The following is a 21314-nucleotide window of genomic DNA, read 5'->3' on the forward strand; positions in this document are numbered from 1 at the left end:
TGCTATCTCCCGATACATAACATACATGCGTACCTTGCTAATCAGAACAAGTTCTACTAAGGGCGTCTGCTACCACATTCTGTCTACCCTCTATATACTTTATTTTAGCATCAAAATCCCTGATTGTTAGAAAACATCGGGGTCTTTTGGGAAAAGATCCTGTTTATTAAAAAGATCCACCAAAGGCGTATGATCAGTCAAAACCTCCACCTGAGTACCCATTATTAAAACTTTGAAATGAACTAAAGCCGATACCACGGCAAAGGCTTCCTTGTCAACCACGAACATGAAGCGCTCATTACTACTTCTTAAAATTACAAAGAATGAAAACGAATGATTCAACGTAACTATCAAAAATTCCTCTAAGGAAACAAGGTCCAAAATCATAAACACAAAATTATTTAAAGAAAATACAGAAATAACTCATCTGTCATTCAAATCATAACCAGGTCAATTAATAGAATCAGGTCATTTCAAAATGTCATACCACTACCCTTCCTTGAAGAGGAACGTGAAGGAAGGAGGAAGGAATACCTGTAAAAGAATACCGTTATATTAAAAACCAAATTCCCAGAATACGAATGCATAACCACAAGATTTCACTGCAACATGGATAGAGTTTTTCCAGAGTCTGAAAGAAAAGATCTAAAATGTTTATGAGTTGTGCTCACTTCACAAAAAATCCTCTGGGACACAGCCTCCATGTGTGCTGCTTCTTTTTTTACAGACACATGCTAAATTATACCGATAACGGATCGTAATGCCCCCTCCTTCAATGATCACTCCCATTTTATTCATTATGCAATACACATATGAATGCACTCACGTGACATCTCCCAGTTCAGTGTTCGACAAAAACACGCCCTCTGTACGCCAAGGTGTCACGAGGTACTGGTCACACACGTACTCACGTACTCACTTGAATGCTTTCTTCAAAACTGGATTTATAACCGGTTCACCTTCTAGAATGTTCTAAGCTGAAACTGCGTTTTCGATCTCGTGTCTTATCACCAAAGGGCCCTGCGATTTCTTGTGGTATGCTAATGGTTCAGCATTTTCCTATATGCTGTGTAAAGTCAAAATGGACCCTGCGAACAGCTGACCCAATCTTTCAAAGGTAACCTTCGCAAGAAGTTACATATATATAAACTTTATCACATACACAATTGTTCTCTGCATTAATAGAATTACTAGCAGGACCTCATTCAAACTGGATGGCACCTAGTTGAGATATTTCTACACTAGACACCATCCAGTTGGAATGAGGTCCTGCTAGTATATACATATATATATGTATATATATATATATATATATATATATATATATATATATATATATATATATATATATATATATATATATATATATATATATATATAAATGAATCACGAAAATGTGGAACGTATATGATGCATATGTAAATAAAAGATAAAATCCACGAAGGAAAGGGAACACTGGAGTGCTATATATATATATATTTAAATGTCTGTCGTCCTTTAAGTAAAGGACGACAGACAGACAGTCAGTTCAAACAAGTGTTTTCATTTCCTTCTGCAATCCAGATTTATCCTTTATTATATATTTTATATATATATATATATATATATATATATATATATATATATATATATATATATATATATATATATATATATATATATATATATATATATATAATTATATATATATATATGGATCACATTTATTGCAATACAACAGTATGATATGAAGATAAAGGGCCCACAAAACACGGTTTGAACGTTGCAACTATAAATTTCGAGCACTTCCTTCTGTGCCCCTGTTCACTGGTAAAGTATGGACTATTGAAATGTTACAATAGTATGTATATATATACAAAGCATACACAGGTGTGTCAGTAAGTCACCGTTGGTATGCAGGTGGCCGTTTCCCTGGAAGGATTGGAATTAAGTAATTCCGTCAAAGAAAGAAAATGATGCGCAAATTGAAATGAAATGAAAACATGAATATAAACAAAACATAATGCAGGAGTTATTATACAAACCTGCTTAATAAGGAGCTCCGCAAATTTGTCATCATGAGATTATCGAGCTTTGCCTCTAACTGGTGAAAATGGAATATGGACTGATGTTCGATTTGAAAGGATTGCAACACCCAGCTCTCTGTCCGCGTTAATGTAAATGGATTTTCTGTTTAATTAGGATATTATACAATTGATATTACTCAAAATAAATTAAAATTTTTACTAACCTTTGGTCATTCTAAAAAGGAATTCATTCTTTATCCTAAAAAAAGATGTCATTAACCTGAATGGTGTTTAATTGTGTCACTTTGTCGAACTCTGGTCATTGCATTTGACAAGAGAGGAATGATTTAAAAGCACGATTAATCCTATGATATTCAGTAAGAGAAAGTGCTACCAAAAAAAATCATGATATGTATTAGCGACGGGAGTACATCTTTTGTATTTATTGGTTGTGTGATCGAAATAATTATGAGTGCGAGAGTTCAGGACGTAATGGAGAACTATAAAGTGATGAACAGCTAAGATGGCTTCTAGAAGCATCAGTTATATTCTGCTGATTGGAATGCCCTTGCCACAGCTGGAAGAGAGAGAGAGAGAGAGAGAGAGAGAGAGAGAGAGAGAGAGAGAGAGAGAGAGAGAGAGAGAGAATATCTTTTGAATGGATTCACCACACAGTAGTAAGAATGCCCCTTTGTTTTAAAAACCATGATATCCAAGTATTCTTACGTTCCATCAAAAGCAATAAGCTGGAAGTTCTTATCGTATACTTCATCAGAATAATAATCCCCACAATTGAACGATATCCTACCTAAGATGAAAGGTAAGCAGCAAAGACGCAATATCGGATATTCACGTCGTTGTTTGCAGTAAGAAGTTCTTCGGATCAGTCAAGATTAGTTCTCATCTTCACCTCTTTATATCTTTCTCACCAGACCAACCGAAATACACCCCTGCCTCTTTGTGCGTGCGGGATAAAAATATATATATATATATATATATATATATATATATATATATATATATATATATATATATATATATATATATATATATACAGTATATATATATATATATATATATATATATATATATATATATATATATATATATATATATATATATATATATATATATTATATATATAAAATTATATATATATATATATATATATATATTATATATATATATATATATATATCCTTATATATATATATATATATATATATATATATATACGTGATTTTGAGCGCGTGGTAGTCTTGTAAAAAACTGGCGATAGTTTGCAAGGTAACGATAAGAATTTGTTAAATAAAGAAAAGAATTAATGAAGTGCTTACCGTCAAACAAAGACGTCAATAACTGGTATTGGATCTTTGCCGCTCACCTCGATTTGTGTTTCTTGTAACAGAGAGAGCGTAAAAGAGGGTGTGTAAAGGATGGAAAGATCTAGAGTTTCATAAGAAAGAGTTTATTCATAAGAAAAAGAAAAGAAAACGTTCAAAACGTTAATAATCAGTCAGAAGTAACAGTTTTATTAAGGACATAACATAAAGATCCTTTGTTATAAAGTCAGTTTTGAGGAGAACAAACCTGATTTGCCAATTGAGCAACAGCACAAATCTAAACAAAAAATAACTAAATTTTGTAATAATTTTTAGGGTTTAATATAAATCCCTCCCAATATGTTGAAGTGAGATGTACTTATAATATATATATATATATATATATATATATATATATATATATATATATATATATATATATATATATATATATATATATATATATATACCCACACAGAGATAGAGAGAGAGAGAGAGAGAGAGAGAGAGAGAGAGAGAGAGAGAGAGTGTGTGTGCGTGTAGGTATTTAAAAGTGTGTATCGTTCAGGATCAAAAGGTGACAGAATGGGAGAAAAACAAAAAAGGTTCGTCGCCTCTAGATGACGAGAAACTTCATGGTCTAAATGGTAATGATGAAGAAAGAGAAGCGTTATTCGATGGAAATCGTTTACGTTGAAAAGGAGAAAGACTTTTGTTCCCCATAAAACTTATCTTAGAAAACTTAACAGCTAAACATTGATTCTGAGTTTTTCAGGCAGGGAGGCCATCAGTCTACTGGGTCGTTTTCCGAAGGTAATCTTAAGCTTTTAAAACAACTATACCGACTTCCACTCAATGCTGATTTTCTCTTCATAAAATTTCTTTATTGTTTGGTTTATATCTTGAAACACTTTCTTTGTACATTACAATTACACACTTATACATACATATGTACATACATACATACACTCATACATACACATACACACACACACACACACACACACACACACACACACATATATATATATATATATATATATATATATATATATATATATATATATATATATATATATATATATATATATATATATATATATATAAAGAGAGAGAGAGAGAGAGAGAGAGAGAGAGAGAGAGAGAGAGATGGTAACCAAGATGTGAAATATTTGTTCATGGTGAACAGATAGGAGGAGCAGTTGGAGAACAATAGCTCTTTGTATAAAGGAAGAGGTAACCACTGTGGGAAAACCAGAATTACACAAATAATTTGATACTTTCAGAATTTATCATCCATTTGAATTCCGTGGTGACCTCTTGTTTGTAATCATAATTTTCTTGTTATCCTTTTACGAAAAGCAGTGAAAATATATAGTTGTACTGAGTGACTTTTCTGAGGATTCTTACTAGGGGCTTAAACCATAAAAAGCTAATTCTTTAATGATTTTTTTCATTTCTTCATAGATTTCTCCGAGTTTCTGATGATGGGTCATCATTTGCTAAATTTTGTGAACAACTTACCTTGACTAGTTTAGACGTGCTGACATACACGGTTTTTTTTTTTTTTTTCTGAATGAACTTTCCACAATTCAGATTTAGTTTTCCTCGGTTATGTGATGTTTGTTACTGGTTCTTTACTTCTCTTTCATTCATCAATGTCCTTTCCTATCCATTAAGAAATATAATGCTACTTCTCATGAGAAAAAGTCATGTTCTTTTATTTTTAATTTCTCTTGAGAAACTAACTATTAAAACCATGTCATCTTGCCCTTTGTTTAATTTATGCAAATCTGGAAAGTATCCCTCAACTGGATAGAATGGTTGCAAGGCAAATCTCATTCCTATCCCCCTTATCAATTTTCTCAATACCTCAACCTACAGGGTAATGCCGGAGCTTTTGAATATTTTACCTTGCTTACCTCTCTATGTTTGGACTTAACTACGACTAACAGCATTTCTTGGCAGCAGCGCATTAAGGATGTAGCTAAACCTGCCTGCAGGGAGCTGATTTTAGGTGACACATTCTAGTGTGAGCCCTGGACTTTTACGAAGAATTCATTCGTCTAGAGTGAAGTGCTGTTCTCATTCAAAATAATGCTCTTCAATTACCACTGTTCTTGACAGAATTGAACCTACCTTGCTTTTATTTCAACAACTGCGACAAGCACGCCTGCACGCACATATTCTGACTCATCAGTAAGATAGCCAGCAAATGTTGCCACGTTAAGGTAATTAAAGTCTTGCTCCGTGATTCACTTCACAAACAATGATAAGACTGATTCCTAGACAACGATCTTGTTAGTACAACGACCTGACTGCTTAAACTAAAATGGAAAATGCAAATAATTATTCAGGTAATGTAATGGGAAAAAATAAACACAACAACAAAAGTAATATAAAAATACGCTAATTCGAGTTTGTCTTTAAACACTGCTTTTGTTGCATGACAAATTAGCTACATAGTACATTTAAATTTTACGCTTATGTCTTCCTGCAAAACATCACATTTAATGTTTCCCCTTTGTGGTACGGATTTATAAATATTAAAAGGAAACTAAAACATGACATAAAAATATTGATTACTCACCAGTCAAACAGTTTGTAGAAGAGTAGACTACTTACTTCACCTGAGGTAGCAAAAACTCCCCTGAATTTATAATATAAAAAGAAAAAAAAGCGAAAGGCGAAAGGAGTGTTCATGACGTCGCTATGAAGACTTCGTATCATACTCTTTTTGCATCTCATTATTTCTAGTGAAATAGTCTTACCAGACATTTATCAGAGGATTTTATAAAAATCCTGCACAGTATTACACTGATAATTTTCAGCAAATCTGGTCTCTTCACGTGAGAAATTCTTCTCACAACAATTTTTCTGATGCTTTTGTTTACTCATTGTTTTCGTGCGATCTATCTTTTATTGTAGAGCTATTAGGATCGTCTGTTTCATAAGAAATTATTGATTTGAGTTTTCCTTGTGAATTGCTGTCTGTCAGGTAATCGACAGACAAGAACTATGTTACTGTCTTTGTATCTGTATTCGTGTGAAATCCAAATATATTCATTCGCATGCTTATGGATTTTGTAGAGATATTTACGTCTCTATTGCTTATCGTAATAAGGGTGAAAGAACCACATCTAATTCGAGAATGACACTCTTACGTTATTATGCCTGATTTTTATTATAATTCTAGCATGAAGTCTGGAGCACTGTTTTAGTTATAATAATTCATTTTTATGTTTGAAATGACTCTTAGTGAATGCACTGCACCACGTATAGTAATAGTTGAAGGTGTTATTAGATCTTGTTTATACCTCTCGCCAGAGAAGCCATTAACCGAGGTCAAGAGTTCGGGAGAGGGGAAAAGAAGGGTAGTTGTTCGCCCTCTGTTCGCCCCTCTTCGCGCCCCTCCGCAGGCGTGTATGCGTATGTGCGTGCACTGTATGGGCGTGACGTCGCCCAAAATTGTATTGTCACACATCACCAATTAATTCACTACATTTAACCAATATGTTGAAATTGCGCAACATTATATTTGGAATTTATTTTTGATAACGAACTTGGGAATTGTCTTAAAGCTTTTTATGTACATGTAAACTTTGTAAGTTTGTTTTGTATTCGTGGTTATTGTATAACTTGTCTCTTTTTCCCCAGTAAAACCCGAATGCAGGACGGAACGTACAGCTTCTTGGCTCAACTTTTGAGTAGACCTGATAATATCTAGTGTCGTGTAGTGATGTGTGTGGACTTAGAAAGGGTGATTGCCCTTATCCTTTGAACTTTGCTGTAACTTGGTTCATTTGAGTGCCATTGAGTTATAATCCCCTTTTGAGTAATTCATTTTATTTGTCTCTTATGTAATTACTCTTTGATATGTTTAACCTTTAGTTATTAAATTAGTTTAACTTTAAATTCAACAGATGCGTTTCAATATCCCCCATTTTATTTCATTTTCCTGTGTTTCAGTTTTAAGAATGGTGAATATAATTTGATCTGATAAACTTGTATTGTGTTCATACTTTAAGGTTACGCAAGTAACTTATAGAAACGAGGTAACATGTAGCGGTCCTCTAAGGTCTGAAAATCAACCCGTGAGTACTCGCAAGATTTTGAGAGAGAGAGAGAGAGAGAAGAGGGCGCGTACCTCTCGTCGTATCTTGCAGCAACTTATGGTCTGAGTTCATGTCTATAGGGACTGCTCAGTAAGTAATAGTACTTAATTGTGGTACTAATCAGTGATGATATTAGTGTGTTATCCTCGTTAGTAATGAATTGGGTTGAGAGATATCTCCCCGTAATTTAGAAACCGCAAAGGGAGCGGGGTGTTGTTACGTAAGGCTTTTAGCGGTTTTTTGACCAAGTAACAACATTAAGCATACAGTCCACTTTGTCCATACAATCAACCTTTTTTCGCCACACTTCATGTACACAGACAAACATTAAAGTGTATTTACAGCTTTTATTTGTAGTGCTTATACATGGTCTTTTATTGCTATTATCATAAATAATTTAATGTTGTCATTTAGAAATTCAGTGTGCTATTTTGTCCCTTTCTTCCATTCATCTTATTTATTTATTTTCCATTCGAGAGGGAAAGTTTCGTTTTTTGAAAAAATAATGCAACTGCCCCTACCATGATCATAATCTGCCTGGTGAATCGGAAATGGACCCCGTGATCAGAAAATCTCTAGGGTACTGTATCCGCTTCATACACCTACACAGATGGCTCATCAGCCAGTTGCACACATTACTTTCCTTTCCAGTAGCTATTTGGCACTACCTTCTTAATAATTTCTAAGTCATCGTCATCTACTCCTTCCTACCTCTGCTAACTAAATACCCTGATCTAATTGTTTTACTACTTCTGTGTACCTCCACATTTCTAACCTTTTAATCAGCAGCTCGAAACTTTTTTTCCTTCATTAGTAGTCAATATCAGCACTTCACTTCCTTACAGGAGAGCTGACTCAACAATCCCTTTATACTTTTTCCCCTGACTCCCATAAGCAATTAGTCTTTTTCTAATCTTGTGGCACACACACTATTGCTTTTTGGCCTCACATGTTTTGTGACTCGTCTTTTCTTTCGCCCAACCACCACCAGTATGAACATCATTGCCCCATCTTTCTAGTTTCCATTTACTCTCAATTTTATATATATTTTCTCCTTATACGGATTTCCAGTTATTTCTGGTGTACCTATCTATGGTGGTAGGAAGGATCTGCAACTATTTACGTTTATTAATTATTATTTAGATACTTCGTACGGCCTACTGTCCCTCCTACAGCCATAATGATAATTAGCAATTACTGACTCCTCCCTGTATTCTGTTTTCATTGTTGACGAGGGAGCATCAAGACCTGCTGAGCTTAGTCTTCAGTGGAGAGCCGGTCCTCAGACAAACATGTTTCATATGTCCTTTCTCTACCCGCATTTTTTGAGTCGAAGGTCCCTCACGAGGCATCTGTTTATATTTGTCAGGGTGATTCCATATTTTGGATAACTTCATTGTCTTTTTGTGGTCAGCTGAATGCTCTTTGACCACCACAGTAAAATCTCTGCACTTCGGTCTCAGACGTTACCTCATATATTTGGAAGATTCAGGCGCTATTCACTCCACGTGACTACAACGTTCTGTGATGTCAGGGAAAAATCTACTATAATAGGTCGGATGGACCAAAGTGAGCACCAAGTATTTCCAGGGTGCGTCCGTTAGTGGTAATTGTCAGTCATCTCTTTGAGTCCTTTTTGTAATTTAATGCCTCTCCTATCTGCTATATTGATTACAGATGATTATACACACACACACATACACGCGCACTCTCCCACACACACACACACACACACACACACACACACACACATATATATATATATATATATATATATATATATATATATATATATATATATATATATATATATATATATATATATATATATATATATATATATATATATATATATATATATATATATATATATATATATATATATATATATATATATATATATATATGTATATATATATAATATGTGTGTGTGTGTGTGTAAATATGTGTGTGTGCATGTGTGTGTGTTTAGAGTATATATCTTTTTACGTTTTTAATCTATTGAAGGATTTTTCTCGTCCTTCCAATGAGGGAAGTTTACATTCTGTATTCAAGTGTCATGTTGTACATGAGTGGTAAGCAAATATTTCCTTTTTGCCCCATTGTCAAACAACTTGGTTAAACATTATTTGAAGAATATAATTTTTCATGATATTATTTGGGTGTTACTTCGCTTCACGATGAGGATATCCAGCCTTGAATATAATTATGGTTATCTGGCTAAATTTTCCTGTCATTTAGTTAGTCGCATTTAAGGTAACACAGTTACAATTTCCTATATGTAATTACTTTTGGTTCTATTTCTCAGTTATATTTTTAATTATATTAAAATTCCATGACATATTCATATATATATATATATATATATATATATATATATATATATATATATATATATATATATATATATATATATATATATATATATATATATATATATAATTTACTTTTATGAGAACGGCAGGTGGAAAAGCTGAGCAACTGAGAGGAAGAGCCAGTTATTATGCGTCTAACCTGTTTGTGAGTTATAAAATTGTACTATAAATATCATGTTTTTAGGATGCATAACTAACTTTCCTTTCCGTAGCATTTGAATTGCATATAACTAAGGTGAGCATACTGTTTTTAGCTTACTCATCTTTCAAACACTGTCACCTATTTTACTATTTACTATTTTCTGAATTTTCACTTGCCTATCACTATCACTAATCCGTGCTACAACATTAACCATTCAACAACCCCATTCTTGGACAATTTTCTTATCTTACAGCTGCGCACTGACATTAATAGTACTTTCTCCGCGGTCTTGCATCATTCACTTCATGACATTACTGAATAAACACAGAAATGAAGCAAAACGAAACACACCCTCGTTTCAAAGCAACACTATACTAGTCACTCACACACTTACATGTTGCAATACAAATTTTGTTTCCATCATTAAAACTTTGAATCTAAGATGTCCTCACAACTATACGTCCACACCATGCATTCTTTACATCCTCTACGTTTCAGTCATCAGTTTCCTCTAGGTTCATATATACAAAAAGCAGTTGCTCCAGTTTTCTTTCGAAATTCTTTTATTGCTGTTATATAAAAAGGACGCAATCAATCATCCCTTTCCTTGTTAAAACACTAAATATTTTTCAGTATTGATCATTCTAACAAATTCGTTACTTTCTCTATCAAAATCCTACCATACAACTTCTTTGGTATATTATTTATATTACAATTATATAATTTTTATAGACTCGTCTTTCACTTTTGACCTTCACACGGTGTAACAATTACTCCTTTCACTCATTCTTTCAGAGCCTTTCCCTCATCCAGAATCTACCTTACAAACAGTTGTCAGCCGCTCGGCATCCCATTCGTAATCCTATACAAGATTGGGGCCTGTCCACTGTTCATAATTTGAAATGAATCCTCACCAGTCACTTTCGCAATCATCCTCATCTGATGATAATCCTATACAAACGTCCTTTAATGTCCAATTCACTCTACCTCAGGAATCATATATTTTCATATATGTCACCGGAAGGGGAATGTTTTTGTTGATAATAAGTTCGTCATCTCGTGGGCTCGAACCACGGAAGACAAGAACTCAGGACTACAGTGACGCGAATTTTAACCGCACAGCCAACAAGTGAGGTGTAAGTTGATACCGACTCTCACCTACAAATCCCAGTCGAACTCATATTTGTACCTAGAATCGATATCAACCCACCTCTGCCATACTAACCATGTAGTGCGTTTGTCGCACGCAGCCATATCATAAATTAATTTTTATCACATCACCGTGATTCATATACAAGCATCAAACTACAAACGTCCTTTAATATCCAATTCACTCTACCTCAGGAAAAATATATTTTCATATATGTTACCCTAAGGGGAATTTTTTAGTTGATAATAAGTTCGCCGTCTTGTGGGCTCGAACCACGGAGGACAAGAACTCAGGACTACAGTGATGTGAATTTTAACCAGACGCCCAACAAGTGAGGTATAAGCTGATACCGACTCTCACCTACAAATCCCCGTCGAACTCAGGTATTTGTACTTAGAATCGATATCAACCCAACACTGCCATGTTAACCATGTAGTGCGTTTGTCGCACCCAGCTATATTATGAATGAATTTTTATCACATCACCGACTTTCATACACAAGCATTAAGCTACAAACGTCCTTTAATATCCAATTCACTCTACCTCGAGAATTATATATTTTCATATGTTACCCAAAGGGAAATTTTTTAGTTGATAAAAAGTTCGTCGTCTCGTGGACTCAAACCACAGAAGACAAGAACTCGGGACTACAGCGACGAGAATTTCATCCACACTACCAAGAAGTGAGGTATGAGTTGATACCGACTCTCACTTACAAATCCCCGTCGAACTTAGGTATTTGTACTTAGAATCGATATCAACCCACCTCTGCCATGCTAACCATGTAGTGCGTTTTGTTGCACGCAGCCATATTATAAATGAATTTTTATCACATCACCGTGATTCATATACAAGCATTGAGCTACAAACGTCCTTTAATATCCAATTCACTCTACCTCAAGGGAATAATATATTTTCATATGAAAATATATTATTCTGATGTTATCCGAGGGAATTTTTAGTTGATAATAGGTTCGTCGTCTCGTGGGATCGTCACTGTAGTCCTGAGTTCTTGATATTCTTCCGTGGTTGTATATGACAAGGCGACGAACTCATCAACAACAAAAACCCTACATATTAGACATGGCAGATCCATTCTAAAAAAATACCTGAGTTATAAAAGTCGGTATCAACTTATACCTCACTTGTTGGGCGTTTGTAAATTCGCGTCACTGTAGTCCTGAATTTGTCTTATATGAATATATATATATATATATATATATATTATATATATATATATATACGTTTATATATATATATATATATATATATATATATATATATATATATATATATATATATATATATATATATATATATATATATATATATATATATATATATATATATATATATATATATATATATATATATATATATATATATATATATATATATATATATATATATATATATATATATATATATATATATATATATATATATATATATATATATATATATATATATATATATATATATATATATATATATATATATATATATATATATATATATATATATATATATATATATATATATATATATATATAATTTCTGACTCACATCTGAATTTCTGACTCACATCTGGATCTAACCAAGGTCTTTCAATTGAAAGGCAAGGCGGCTGCCAACTGGGCCATGCAAGTCTTAAAAGAAGATGGAATCTAAGTACAACAGCACCTAAGTTTTACCTAGGCAGGCTAACTGCCCTGCATACCAACATGTTTTCCCCAACTTCCCGACACAGCAGTGACCCAACTGACAGCATTTCGTTCGATTTATTCATTCCGAGTGAATATGATAGAAATAATCAACACACAACCACACAGGCAGAATTGTGCTTAGGTTCCAACTTGCTGGATAGCTTATTTTTTTTTTCTTACTAAGTTCTGCATTGTACAACTGTACACAAAACATTTGACAACCATTTTCTATAAATATAAAAGTTTTTCTTGTGATATATAAATAATTTCGAAGGCAATCATTACAGATTTTCACAGACAATATAAATGTTCAAATATGATTACACTTTGAGAGGCTCTCAATAATTATATTGAAAATTTTATAATACTATAAAATAATGATAATGATCATTAATATATAGTTAGCTTCATACTACCGACATAAGGTGTGTCTTCAGAGAGCATATTCCCGGGGTTTCTAGCTCTAATGTTTCATTCATTTTTCTGTCCGATTGATGTTGCGCCCTCTCCCTTTATCTTTTGAGAAATTTGGTCAACCCCACCGCGTTTTCATGATGGCATATTTGTTTTTTAAATGTTTCTAAAAAATATTAACAGAATAGGTGTCCTAATTCAGCAAACACAATAACAGATTTCATTAGTGGTTGTATATGAATATTGTCAGACGGTCAGTATCACCAAGTTACTTTCAGTACCAGTTAACAGTTGTTAACCTTTTGTCATCACGATACGTAGGTTCATTAAAACGTATTTGGACAAATATTGTGAATTGGTTTTGAATTTAACACCATGCATGAATCAGGTGGAAATTGACACGTTGTATGGTATACTATTTTACACTTCCCAGCACTCCCTTATATACATACTACCTTATATATAAAAGTGAATGTTTGTATGTAACTTTGTTTGTTTGTCCATATGTTTGCGCTCTATGGAAATCCGAACTGCTTGACCGAACTAGACAAAATTTGGCACGTGGCCATCATTTGACCCAACTTAGATAATGGGTAGAATTTGAAATCCTTACCCCCTTCCCATTCCCCTTCCCCCTTCACCGTTCCCTTTGTAACTTATGTGGTAACCGCTTGGCCGATCTAAACAAAATTTGGCACGAGGCCATCATTTCACCCAATTTAGACAACAGGTTAGGTTTCAAACCCATACCACCTTCCCATTCCCCTTCCCCCAGTCAACTTTGTAACTTATGTAGTAATAGTTTGACTGACCTAGACAAAATTTGGCATGTGACCATCATTTGACCCAATTTAGATAATAGGGTAGGTTTCAAATTCTTACCCCCTTCCCATTCCCCTTCCCCATCCCCTTCCTCTTCCCTTTGTAACTTATGTGGTAACCGCTTGACTGACCAAGGCAAAATTTAGCACATGGCAGCCATTTGACCCAACTTAGATAATGGGGTAGGTTTCAAACCAGTACCCCTTTCCCCACCCCCTTTGTAATTGACCTGGTATGTAAATTCTACCTCATTTCTTGTACTCGATTCCATAGAAATGTATTATTGAAATTGCTTTTCTTCCCTATGATTAATAATTCTGTATTAAGGTTCATGTTTAGGTTTAGTGGGGATGTGTTTAGGTTTAGTGGGAATGTGTTTAGGTGTAGTAGGGGTGTGTTTAGGTTTGATGGCAGGTGTGTTTAGGTTTAGTGGGATGTGTGCTTAGGTTTAGTGGGGGTGTTTCACTCAAGTGGGGTGAGTGTTTAGGTTCAGTTGGGGGTAAATGAGATAGTCACCACAGTAATGTCTGGATAAAATAGACAGTCACCACTGGAATACCTGTATACAGGGGGCAGTCAGTATACAGTAAGTCTTGGATAAAATGGACAGACAAGACAGTAATACCTTTATAAATGGGACAGTCACCACAGTAATATCTGGATAAAATGGACAATCACCACAGTAATACTTGGTTAAAATGGAGAGCCAGCATAGTAATATCTGGATAAAAGCGACAGGCAGTACAGTAATATCTGGATAAAAGGGAAAGTCACCACAGTAATACCTGGATAAACGGACAGTCACCACAGTAATATTGGATAAAAGGGACAGTCAGCACAGTAATACCTGGTATTAGGTAAACTTAAATTATTTTCTTTATTTGCATAACGTAAATTTAGATCAGCCTTGTTTTTTCTAGGTTTAATATCTACTTTTTAAGAAAGTCATTTTGTGGCAAGATAGCCGTTGTTTTGAATGGGTATTTGTTTACATTATTTTTGAACTTTAATATCCGTTGTCTGGTAATTTCTAGTGCTTAACGTAAAGTGCTTAATTTAACATTATTCAGTGTGGTTAGGCGCCTCCTTCCCGTTTATTTATATTATCGAACTATCGTTTTAACGAGTGTTTTTCTGTTTTTACGAGTGTTGATGAACGTCTCCTTAGTGATGTCTGGACGTCGGAGCTCGGCTCGAGTTAGTTCGGGCTATAGCAATTCCCTGACATACTGTCCTTTGAGCAGCTGATTAAGTTTTGGAATTTGGTTGACGATTGTTTGGCAGCTTTTTGGACCACGTTACGGATCTTCTCTTCGACTGTTGTTCGCAGGTCTTCTTGTCACCTGCGACTCGAGTGTTTCCTGCCTTGAGCCGCAACTTGGGTCCTTCATATGAGACTTGCAGGTACTCCTGTCACCTGCGACTTGAGTGTTTCCTGCTTTTCCCTGTCGAGGAGGATTCCCAGGGAATTGGTGCCGTCGCTTTCTCCCGGCACTGATGGGGATTTGCCTGCTGTTCCTGCGGCTCTGATCAGCTGTTTTCTGCTGTCAATCTGGGAGCTTGCTAGCTCGTGAAACGATCTGTAGGGAGTCTGACACCAGGTAAGACTAAGTATCCTTGGTTTTCGCATAGGATCACCTTCCCCTTTGTGTGGATGCTCTGGTGTTCATGACCTGCCCTGATAGCGGAATTGGTGATTTGATCACGGCCCTGGAATTTTCTCCTCTGCTGCCTCCACTAATGTGAAAAAAACTATATATGTATAGCAGTTGTATTATTCAAGTATATATATGTATAGTTTTGTCATGTTTATGCTGTGACTTCATAACGTCACCTGATTGTTCATAAATATTCCAGATATGGTTGCATTTATTTAGCTTTGTGGTAATAGGTAGGGATAATAATTTTCTTGTTTTGTTTTCTCTGCCTTCTGTCTTTGATTTAGCTTTAGGATAGTTTTTTTTTTTGCCTGGCCAGCAAAAGTGTTGGATCCAAACAAGATATTATTAATAATTGTCATTTCCTCCTTATTATCTATCTTTCTTTGATAGGGTTTAGCTTTATTAGTTTTAGGGAATCCAGTGGGATTCTAAGGACCGGTATTTGTCCTTCCTGGTTGTTACCAAGGTTGATCTAAATTTTGTATTTATTAAGTATTAAATATTGTTGAGTTTTCCTGAGTGTTTGTTTCCACTGACCTTTAGCACTGAGTTACATTTACTGACATCAATTCTATTAGTAAGAACTTGCATGACAACCCTGAGGGTTGTAACACCTGGTTAAAAGGGGCAGCCAGTAAAGTAATACCTGTATAAATGGGATAGACAGTACAGTAATACTTGGATAAAAGGGACATTCACCACAGTAATACCTGGATAAATGGGACAGTCATCACAGTAATACCTGGATTAAAAGAAGTCAGTACAGTGATACCTGGATAAAAGGGACAGTCACCATAATCATGCATGGGCAAATGTGACAGTCACTACAGTAATATACGGATAACTGGGACAGTCACAACAGTAATATTTGGTTAAAAGGAACAGTTAGTACAGTAATTCCTGGGTAAACGGGACAGATACCACAGTAATATGTGGGTAAATGGGACAGTTAGAACAGCAATATCTGGATGAAATGACAGGCAGCACAGTAGTTTCTGAATAAAAGGGACAGTCAGCACAAGGAGGTGCAGGAATTTTTTTTAGTCCTTCCTGAGACTGTCTCTCTTTTGTATTAAATGCTTTTAAAAACTGCGTGAATGCAGCTATTGGAACATTTTTTTTTTTTTTTACAGATTCAGTGTAGGTCAGCCTGATTGGTTTTATTAATCTTCTTTAGGGATGAGTTTCTCATGTTTGTGCTATTTAGAATATTCACTGGGTTACAAATGCAGTGTTAAAAGGAAATTATTTTGCAGGCAATTTGCATTTTAGATGAGAGACATAAAAAAAAAACAATATCTATAAACGACCCGGAAATCATAGCCTTTGTCTGTTAAGGAAGATAATTAGTAAACATTTTTTTTTCTTTTTATCACTGCTACTAGTAGCTCTCTTGACTTCATTAAGAAATCATCCCGGACAACTTTCCATCCCCGGGATATTATGTTTGAAATAAGAGAAAACTTCTCTTCATCTCCAACACGAGGAATTATTTCGTATTGCCTGTTTGAAGACAACTGCTGGACCATCTGACCTCGCGGTAGTCGTCCATCCTAGCCTACCGATTGGATGGTGCGACCATCAGCATTTCCTGCTGGATATTCCATTTCTGCCCAACACTATTCTCTCTCACTGATTGGACATCCTAAATTTTAGACTCCTGGAATTTGTTTAAATGACTCTTATTGAACTTTTCCAAATAATACGGAGTTACCAAGACGAAAAGCCTGAAATAACGTTCGTGATGGAATTTCAAAGGTGGCGAGCGACAAAACCCCCTGGTGTTTGTAAATGATTCTTATAAAACTAAATATTTCACGTAGAAATTTCTTTATTCATTAGTAAATCTGATTCCGATAAAAAATAAGGAAAATAGAATAACTATTTGGTTGTAATCTCAATGTTCACGTTTCGCAGTTCCTTGAAAGTATAGAAATTTTAAATGATGGTGTGTACCAGAGATCAAAGATTAACGGAATAAATAACGTATGTATTTAGTTCAACTTGTATGGGGTTAAACAATAAAGAAATCCTCAATATAAAAGCAGAGAAACGTGTTCATTTTAGACAGATGGCATCCTACACAGAAACTGGGAAAAACACGCACTTTACACTGCACCTCATACGTGGCATTTAGTCTCTCATTATTTACAACCTAGTTATACACTTCAACGTTGTACTATTCCTCACTATTCCCTGATCAAAAGGCCCGTTCTTTCTACCACTTTTCCCCATCCATCCCTTACCATCAAAATCTCACCATGCGGTATGTGCGTGCAGACATCCTTACACATAAACGTACCGAAAACTACAAATAAATGTAATGAAAAGAAAGCAAAGAATATCGACAATGCATATCTCTTGCTTTATAAATGGCGAATTAATTATTTAATAGGATAATTTTCCTTTAAAAAAACTCGGTCCTTTATAACTTTCAGAATCTCCCTGGGTTTAAAGTTGGTTAGAAATGTTATTTCATTAAAGTAACGTGTAAATGCTATGTTCTAAAAATGGCAAACATTGGACGTCTTGACTTTATTCCATGATATAATGTACGATTTAGGTTAAAGCGAATTTTAAAAATGTTCAAAATATCAGTGAGTACCAGATCCCTAATTAATGGTGGGATAAATGAGAGTCTGGAAAAAGCGTATAATGAAATGCAAAAGATTACCTTCTTCTTCTCCGTCTTGGTAATAGGATCATTCATCATCGCTCTTCTCGGAGTTTTGCTTCCTTTTCTTAGTAAAAGGTCAGAAGTTCATGCTGTAATTCGCCTCCTTTGGAAATCTAGTGAAATGGCAGTTATATATTCTTTGTGAATAATCAGAGGTAGTCTGCAAGAGCATTTGGTCACTTTTATCAGGAAAGGACAGGGAAAATACGTTGGTCAGCAAAGTAAATTTTATATATTTTGTAAACATGATTACCCTTATTTTTATACTTGATATTCTCTCTCTCTCTCTCTCTCCCTCTCGCTCAAAATATTCCACATAATTCTGAAAACAACAAGCAAGTACGGAGCAGTTCTAGTCCGAATTACGAAATCATGAAACAAGAGGCTCGCGAGGATAAAGACGATATCCTTTTTTTTCTTCGCGTATTTTCCGCCCAAGAATGTTCAAATTCTTTTAGTACTGGAGCACTTTTAACATCAACGAAACTCAGAAATTAGACCCAAATTTTCTCAGTGCAATCCCTTGGGAATGTATTTGTGAAATCCCTAACGGCTCAAAAAGAGTGGACGCTGCTGCTGTTTTGGTACAGTAGAATGATTTGGCCTTATATCAGCCACCACGGGCTCTTGCTACAAGAGAAGCCAATTAAGCGAAGAGACATGGAGAGAAAAATAGCAGCAATAATGCGGGCAAAGGGAGCAATGGCCCTTTCATCTCACAATGATAAATAAACTTAAGGATTCATGTCGTTTCTTATAATTATTCTAGTACAGGTGAATTTTCCTTCTCTATTCAGTTAAAGAAAGATGAAAGGGCACTCTAATCCCGCTTTTATTTTTTTTAATACTATCCCTGGTCTCATCTGTTTCTTGTTCCTTTTCCTCCTCTATTTATTACTCGTACTTCGCTCCTTCTCTTTCTCCACCTTCTCATCTTTTTTTTTTTATCTTAATTTTTATACTACATCTCTTCCCCTTTCCGTAAGCATGCATTCCTTTTCCATGTCTCCATCCTCTTCTGCCTAAATTCATTATTTTTCCTTAAGCTTTTCCTCCTCCTCTTCCTTTCCCCAAACTCTGCCTCCTAATTGTTCGATCGTTCCATGTAATCGCTCATTCGAGATTTCTCTTCGTAATGTCCTACCCTCGTTTCTCTTGCTTCCCCTAAGGGGTCTATCAGCCTTGAGCTCTATTACCCAGGGGTCCTGGGGGCCAGTATCTAGACATTTCGGAGCTATTATAATGTTTGTTAAAATGAGAAAGTTCCGTCTATCAGAGCAGAATTCTTCCTGATTTCCCTCGCATAATTCTTTACATGGAGGAGAATCCCCAAGTATATCATTTCAACCCGTGATCAAATTAATGGAATGTGGAGTAAAACATAAAGTAACAGAAATTTGGAGGGATGATATTACATATTCCCACACACACACACACGCACTTACAATATATATATATATATATATATATATATATATATATATATATATATATATATATATATATATATATATATATATATATATATATATATGTATTGTAGCTTAGTGTAAGGAGTCAGAGTCAATCCATATTGAAATTTTGTATGAATAATTTTCAGCTTTTCAATTCTTAACTTTTAGTTTTAGTTTTTATGATTTTACAAATAATTTTATTTTTCATTTTAACAGCCCTGATGATGTAATTAATTTGATAATTACGAAACGTTGGAATAAAGTCAGCTTGCATATCTGTGTATCCTCTGCCCTTCATTAATGATATATATATATATATATATATATATATATATATATATATATATATATATATATATATATATATATATATATATATATATATATATATATATATATATATATATATATATATATATATATATATAGAATAGTGCATAATGGATACTTTGAAAAGGATGTGGAATTATTCCAGTTAAATTTTTTTGATTGCCGAGACCAAGAGAAGGTGTCATGGGGAAAAGGCCTCTTGTAGACATGATTCTTACCTCAAAGTCTGCATTTTTTAACCACTGAAGTAACTGACTCGAATGAGTCACTAATTCAGTAAGAAATTACTTGCTGTGTGCAATTTCAGATATTTGAAATTGCTTTAATTAAGAAAATGATCAGGATGAATCTATCAGAAAGGAAATGTATTACAGAAAAAAGTTGTTCTTTCTTTTAGGTTCCTATTTCAAAGGAGAGGAATTTTGTTTACCCTAAATCTATTGTGGATTTCATCACCTAATCATCAATTAAGGGAACATTGTGCCGGAGCTATTGCTGGGATAATACCGACTTATTCAGTTACGAAAATCTGCTTGAAAACGGTAAACGTATCCCATGAACTATAGCCACACCCCTCAAAAAAGAAGAATAAGCGAAAGCGGAGAATATGGGTTAGATGGAACAGTTGACGTTAGGTGCATGAAACTTAAAGCACCTATACGAGCAAACTGCAAGTAGAAATTTAAGCACATTAAAGATGAAACACTCAGTTATATCCTCTATCTAGTGTCGAGAGTTTTTTTACAAACAAATTTAAGAATGCAGCAAAAACTCGAAGATGGAATGAGATCGACAAAATGAGAAAAAATATCGCCTAAAAATTAACAGAGCTGGGATGAGATGATACAAATTCAAACTAAATTGGAGGTCGCATTTAGCGATAACATACCAGTGCGTAAAATGGAATAGATAAGGGGTCATTTCCTCTCCCTTTCTTTCCAATAATTCACATTAGGAAGCGGCAGGGTATTGGCACAATGAACGAACAGGCATTTCCGTTAACAGTCACGTATGATGTATTTTGCTGTGAGCACGACATTGTCTTAGGCAATGCAACTATAAAGAGAAGGTAATGAATATATATATATATATATATATATATATATATATATATATATATATATATATATATATATATAT

This window comes from Macrobrachium rosenbergii, chromosome 44, assembly GCF_040412425.1.
Source record: "Macrobrachium rosenbergii isolate ZJJX-2024 chromosome 44, ASM4041242v1, whole genome shotgun sequence".
Taxonomy (NCBI): domain Eukaryota; kingdom Metazoa; phylum Arthropoda; class Malacostraca; order Decapoda; family Palaemonidae; genus Macrobrachium; species Macrobrachium rosenbergii.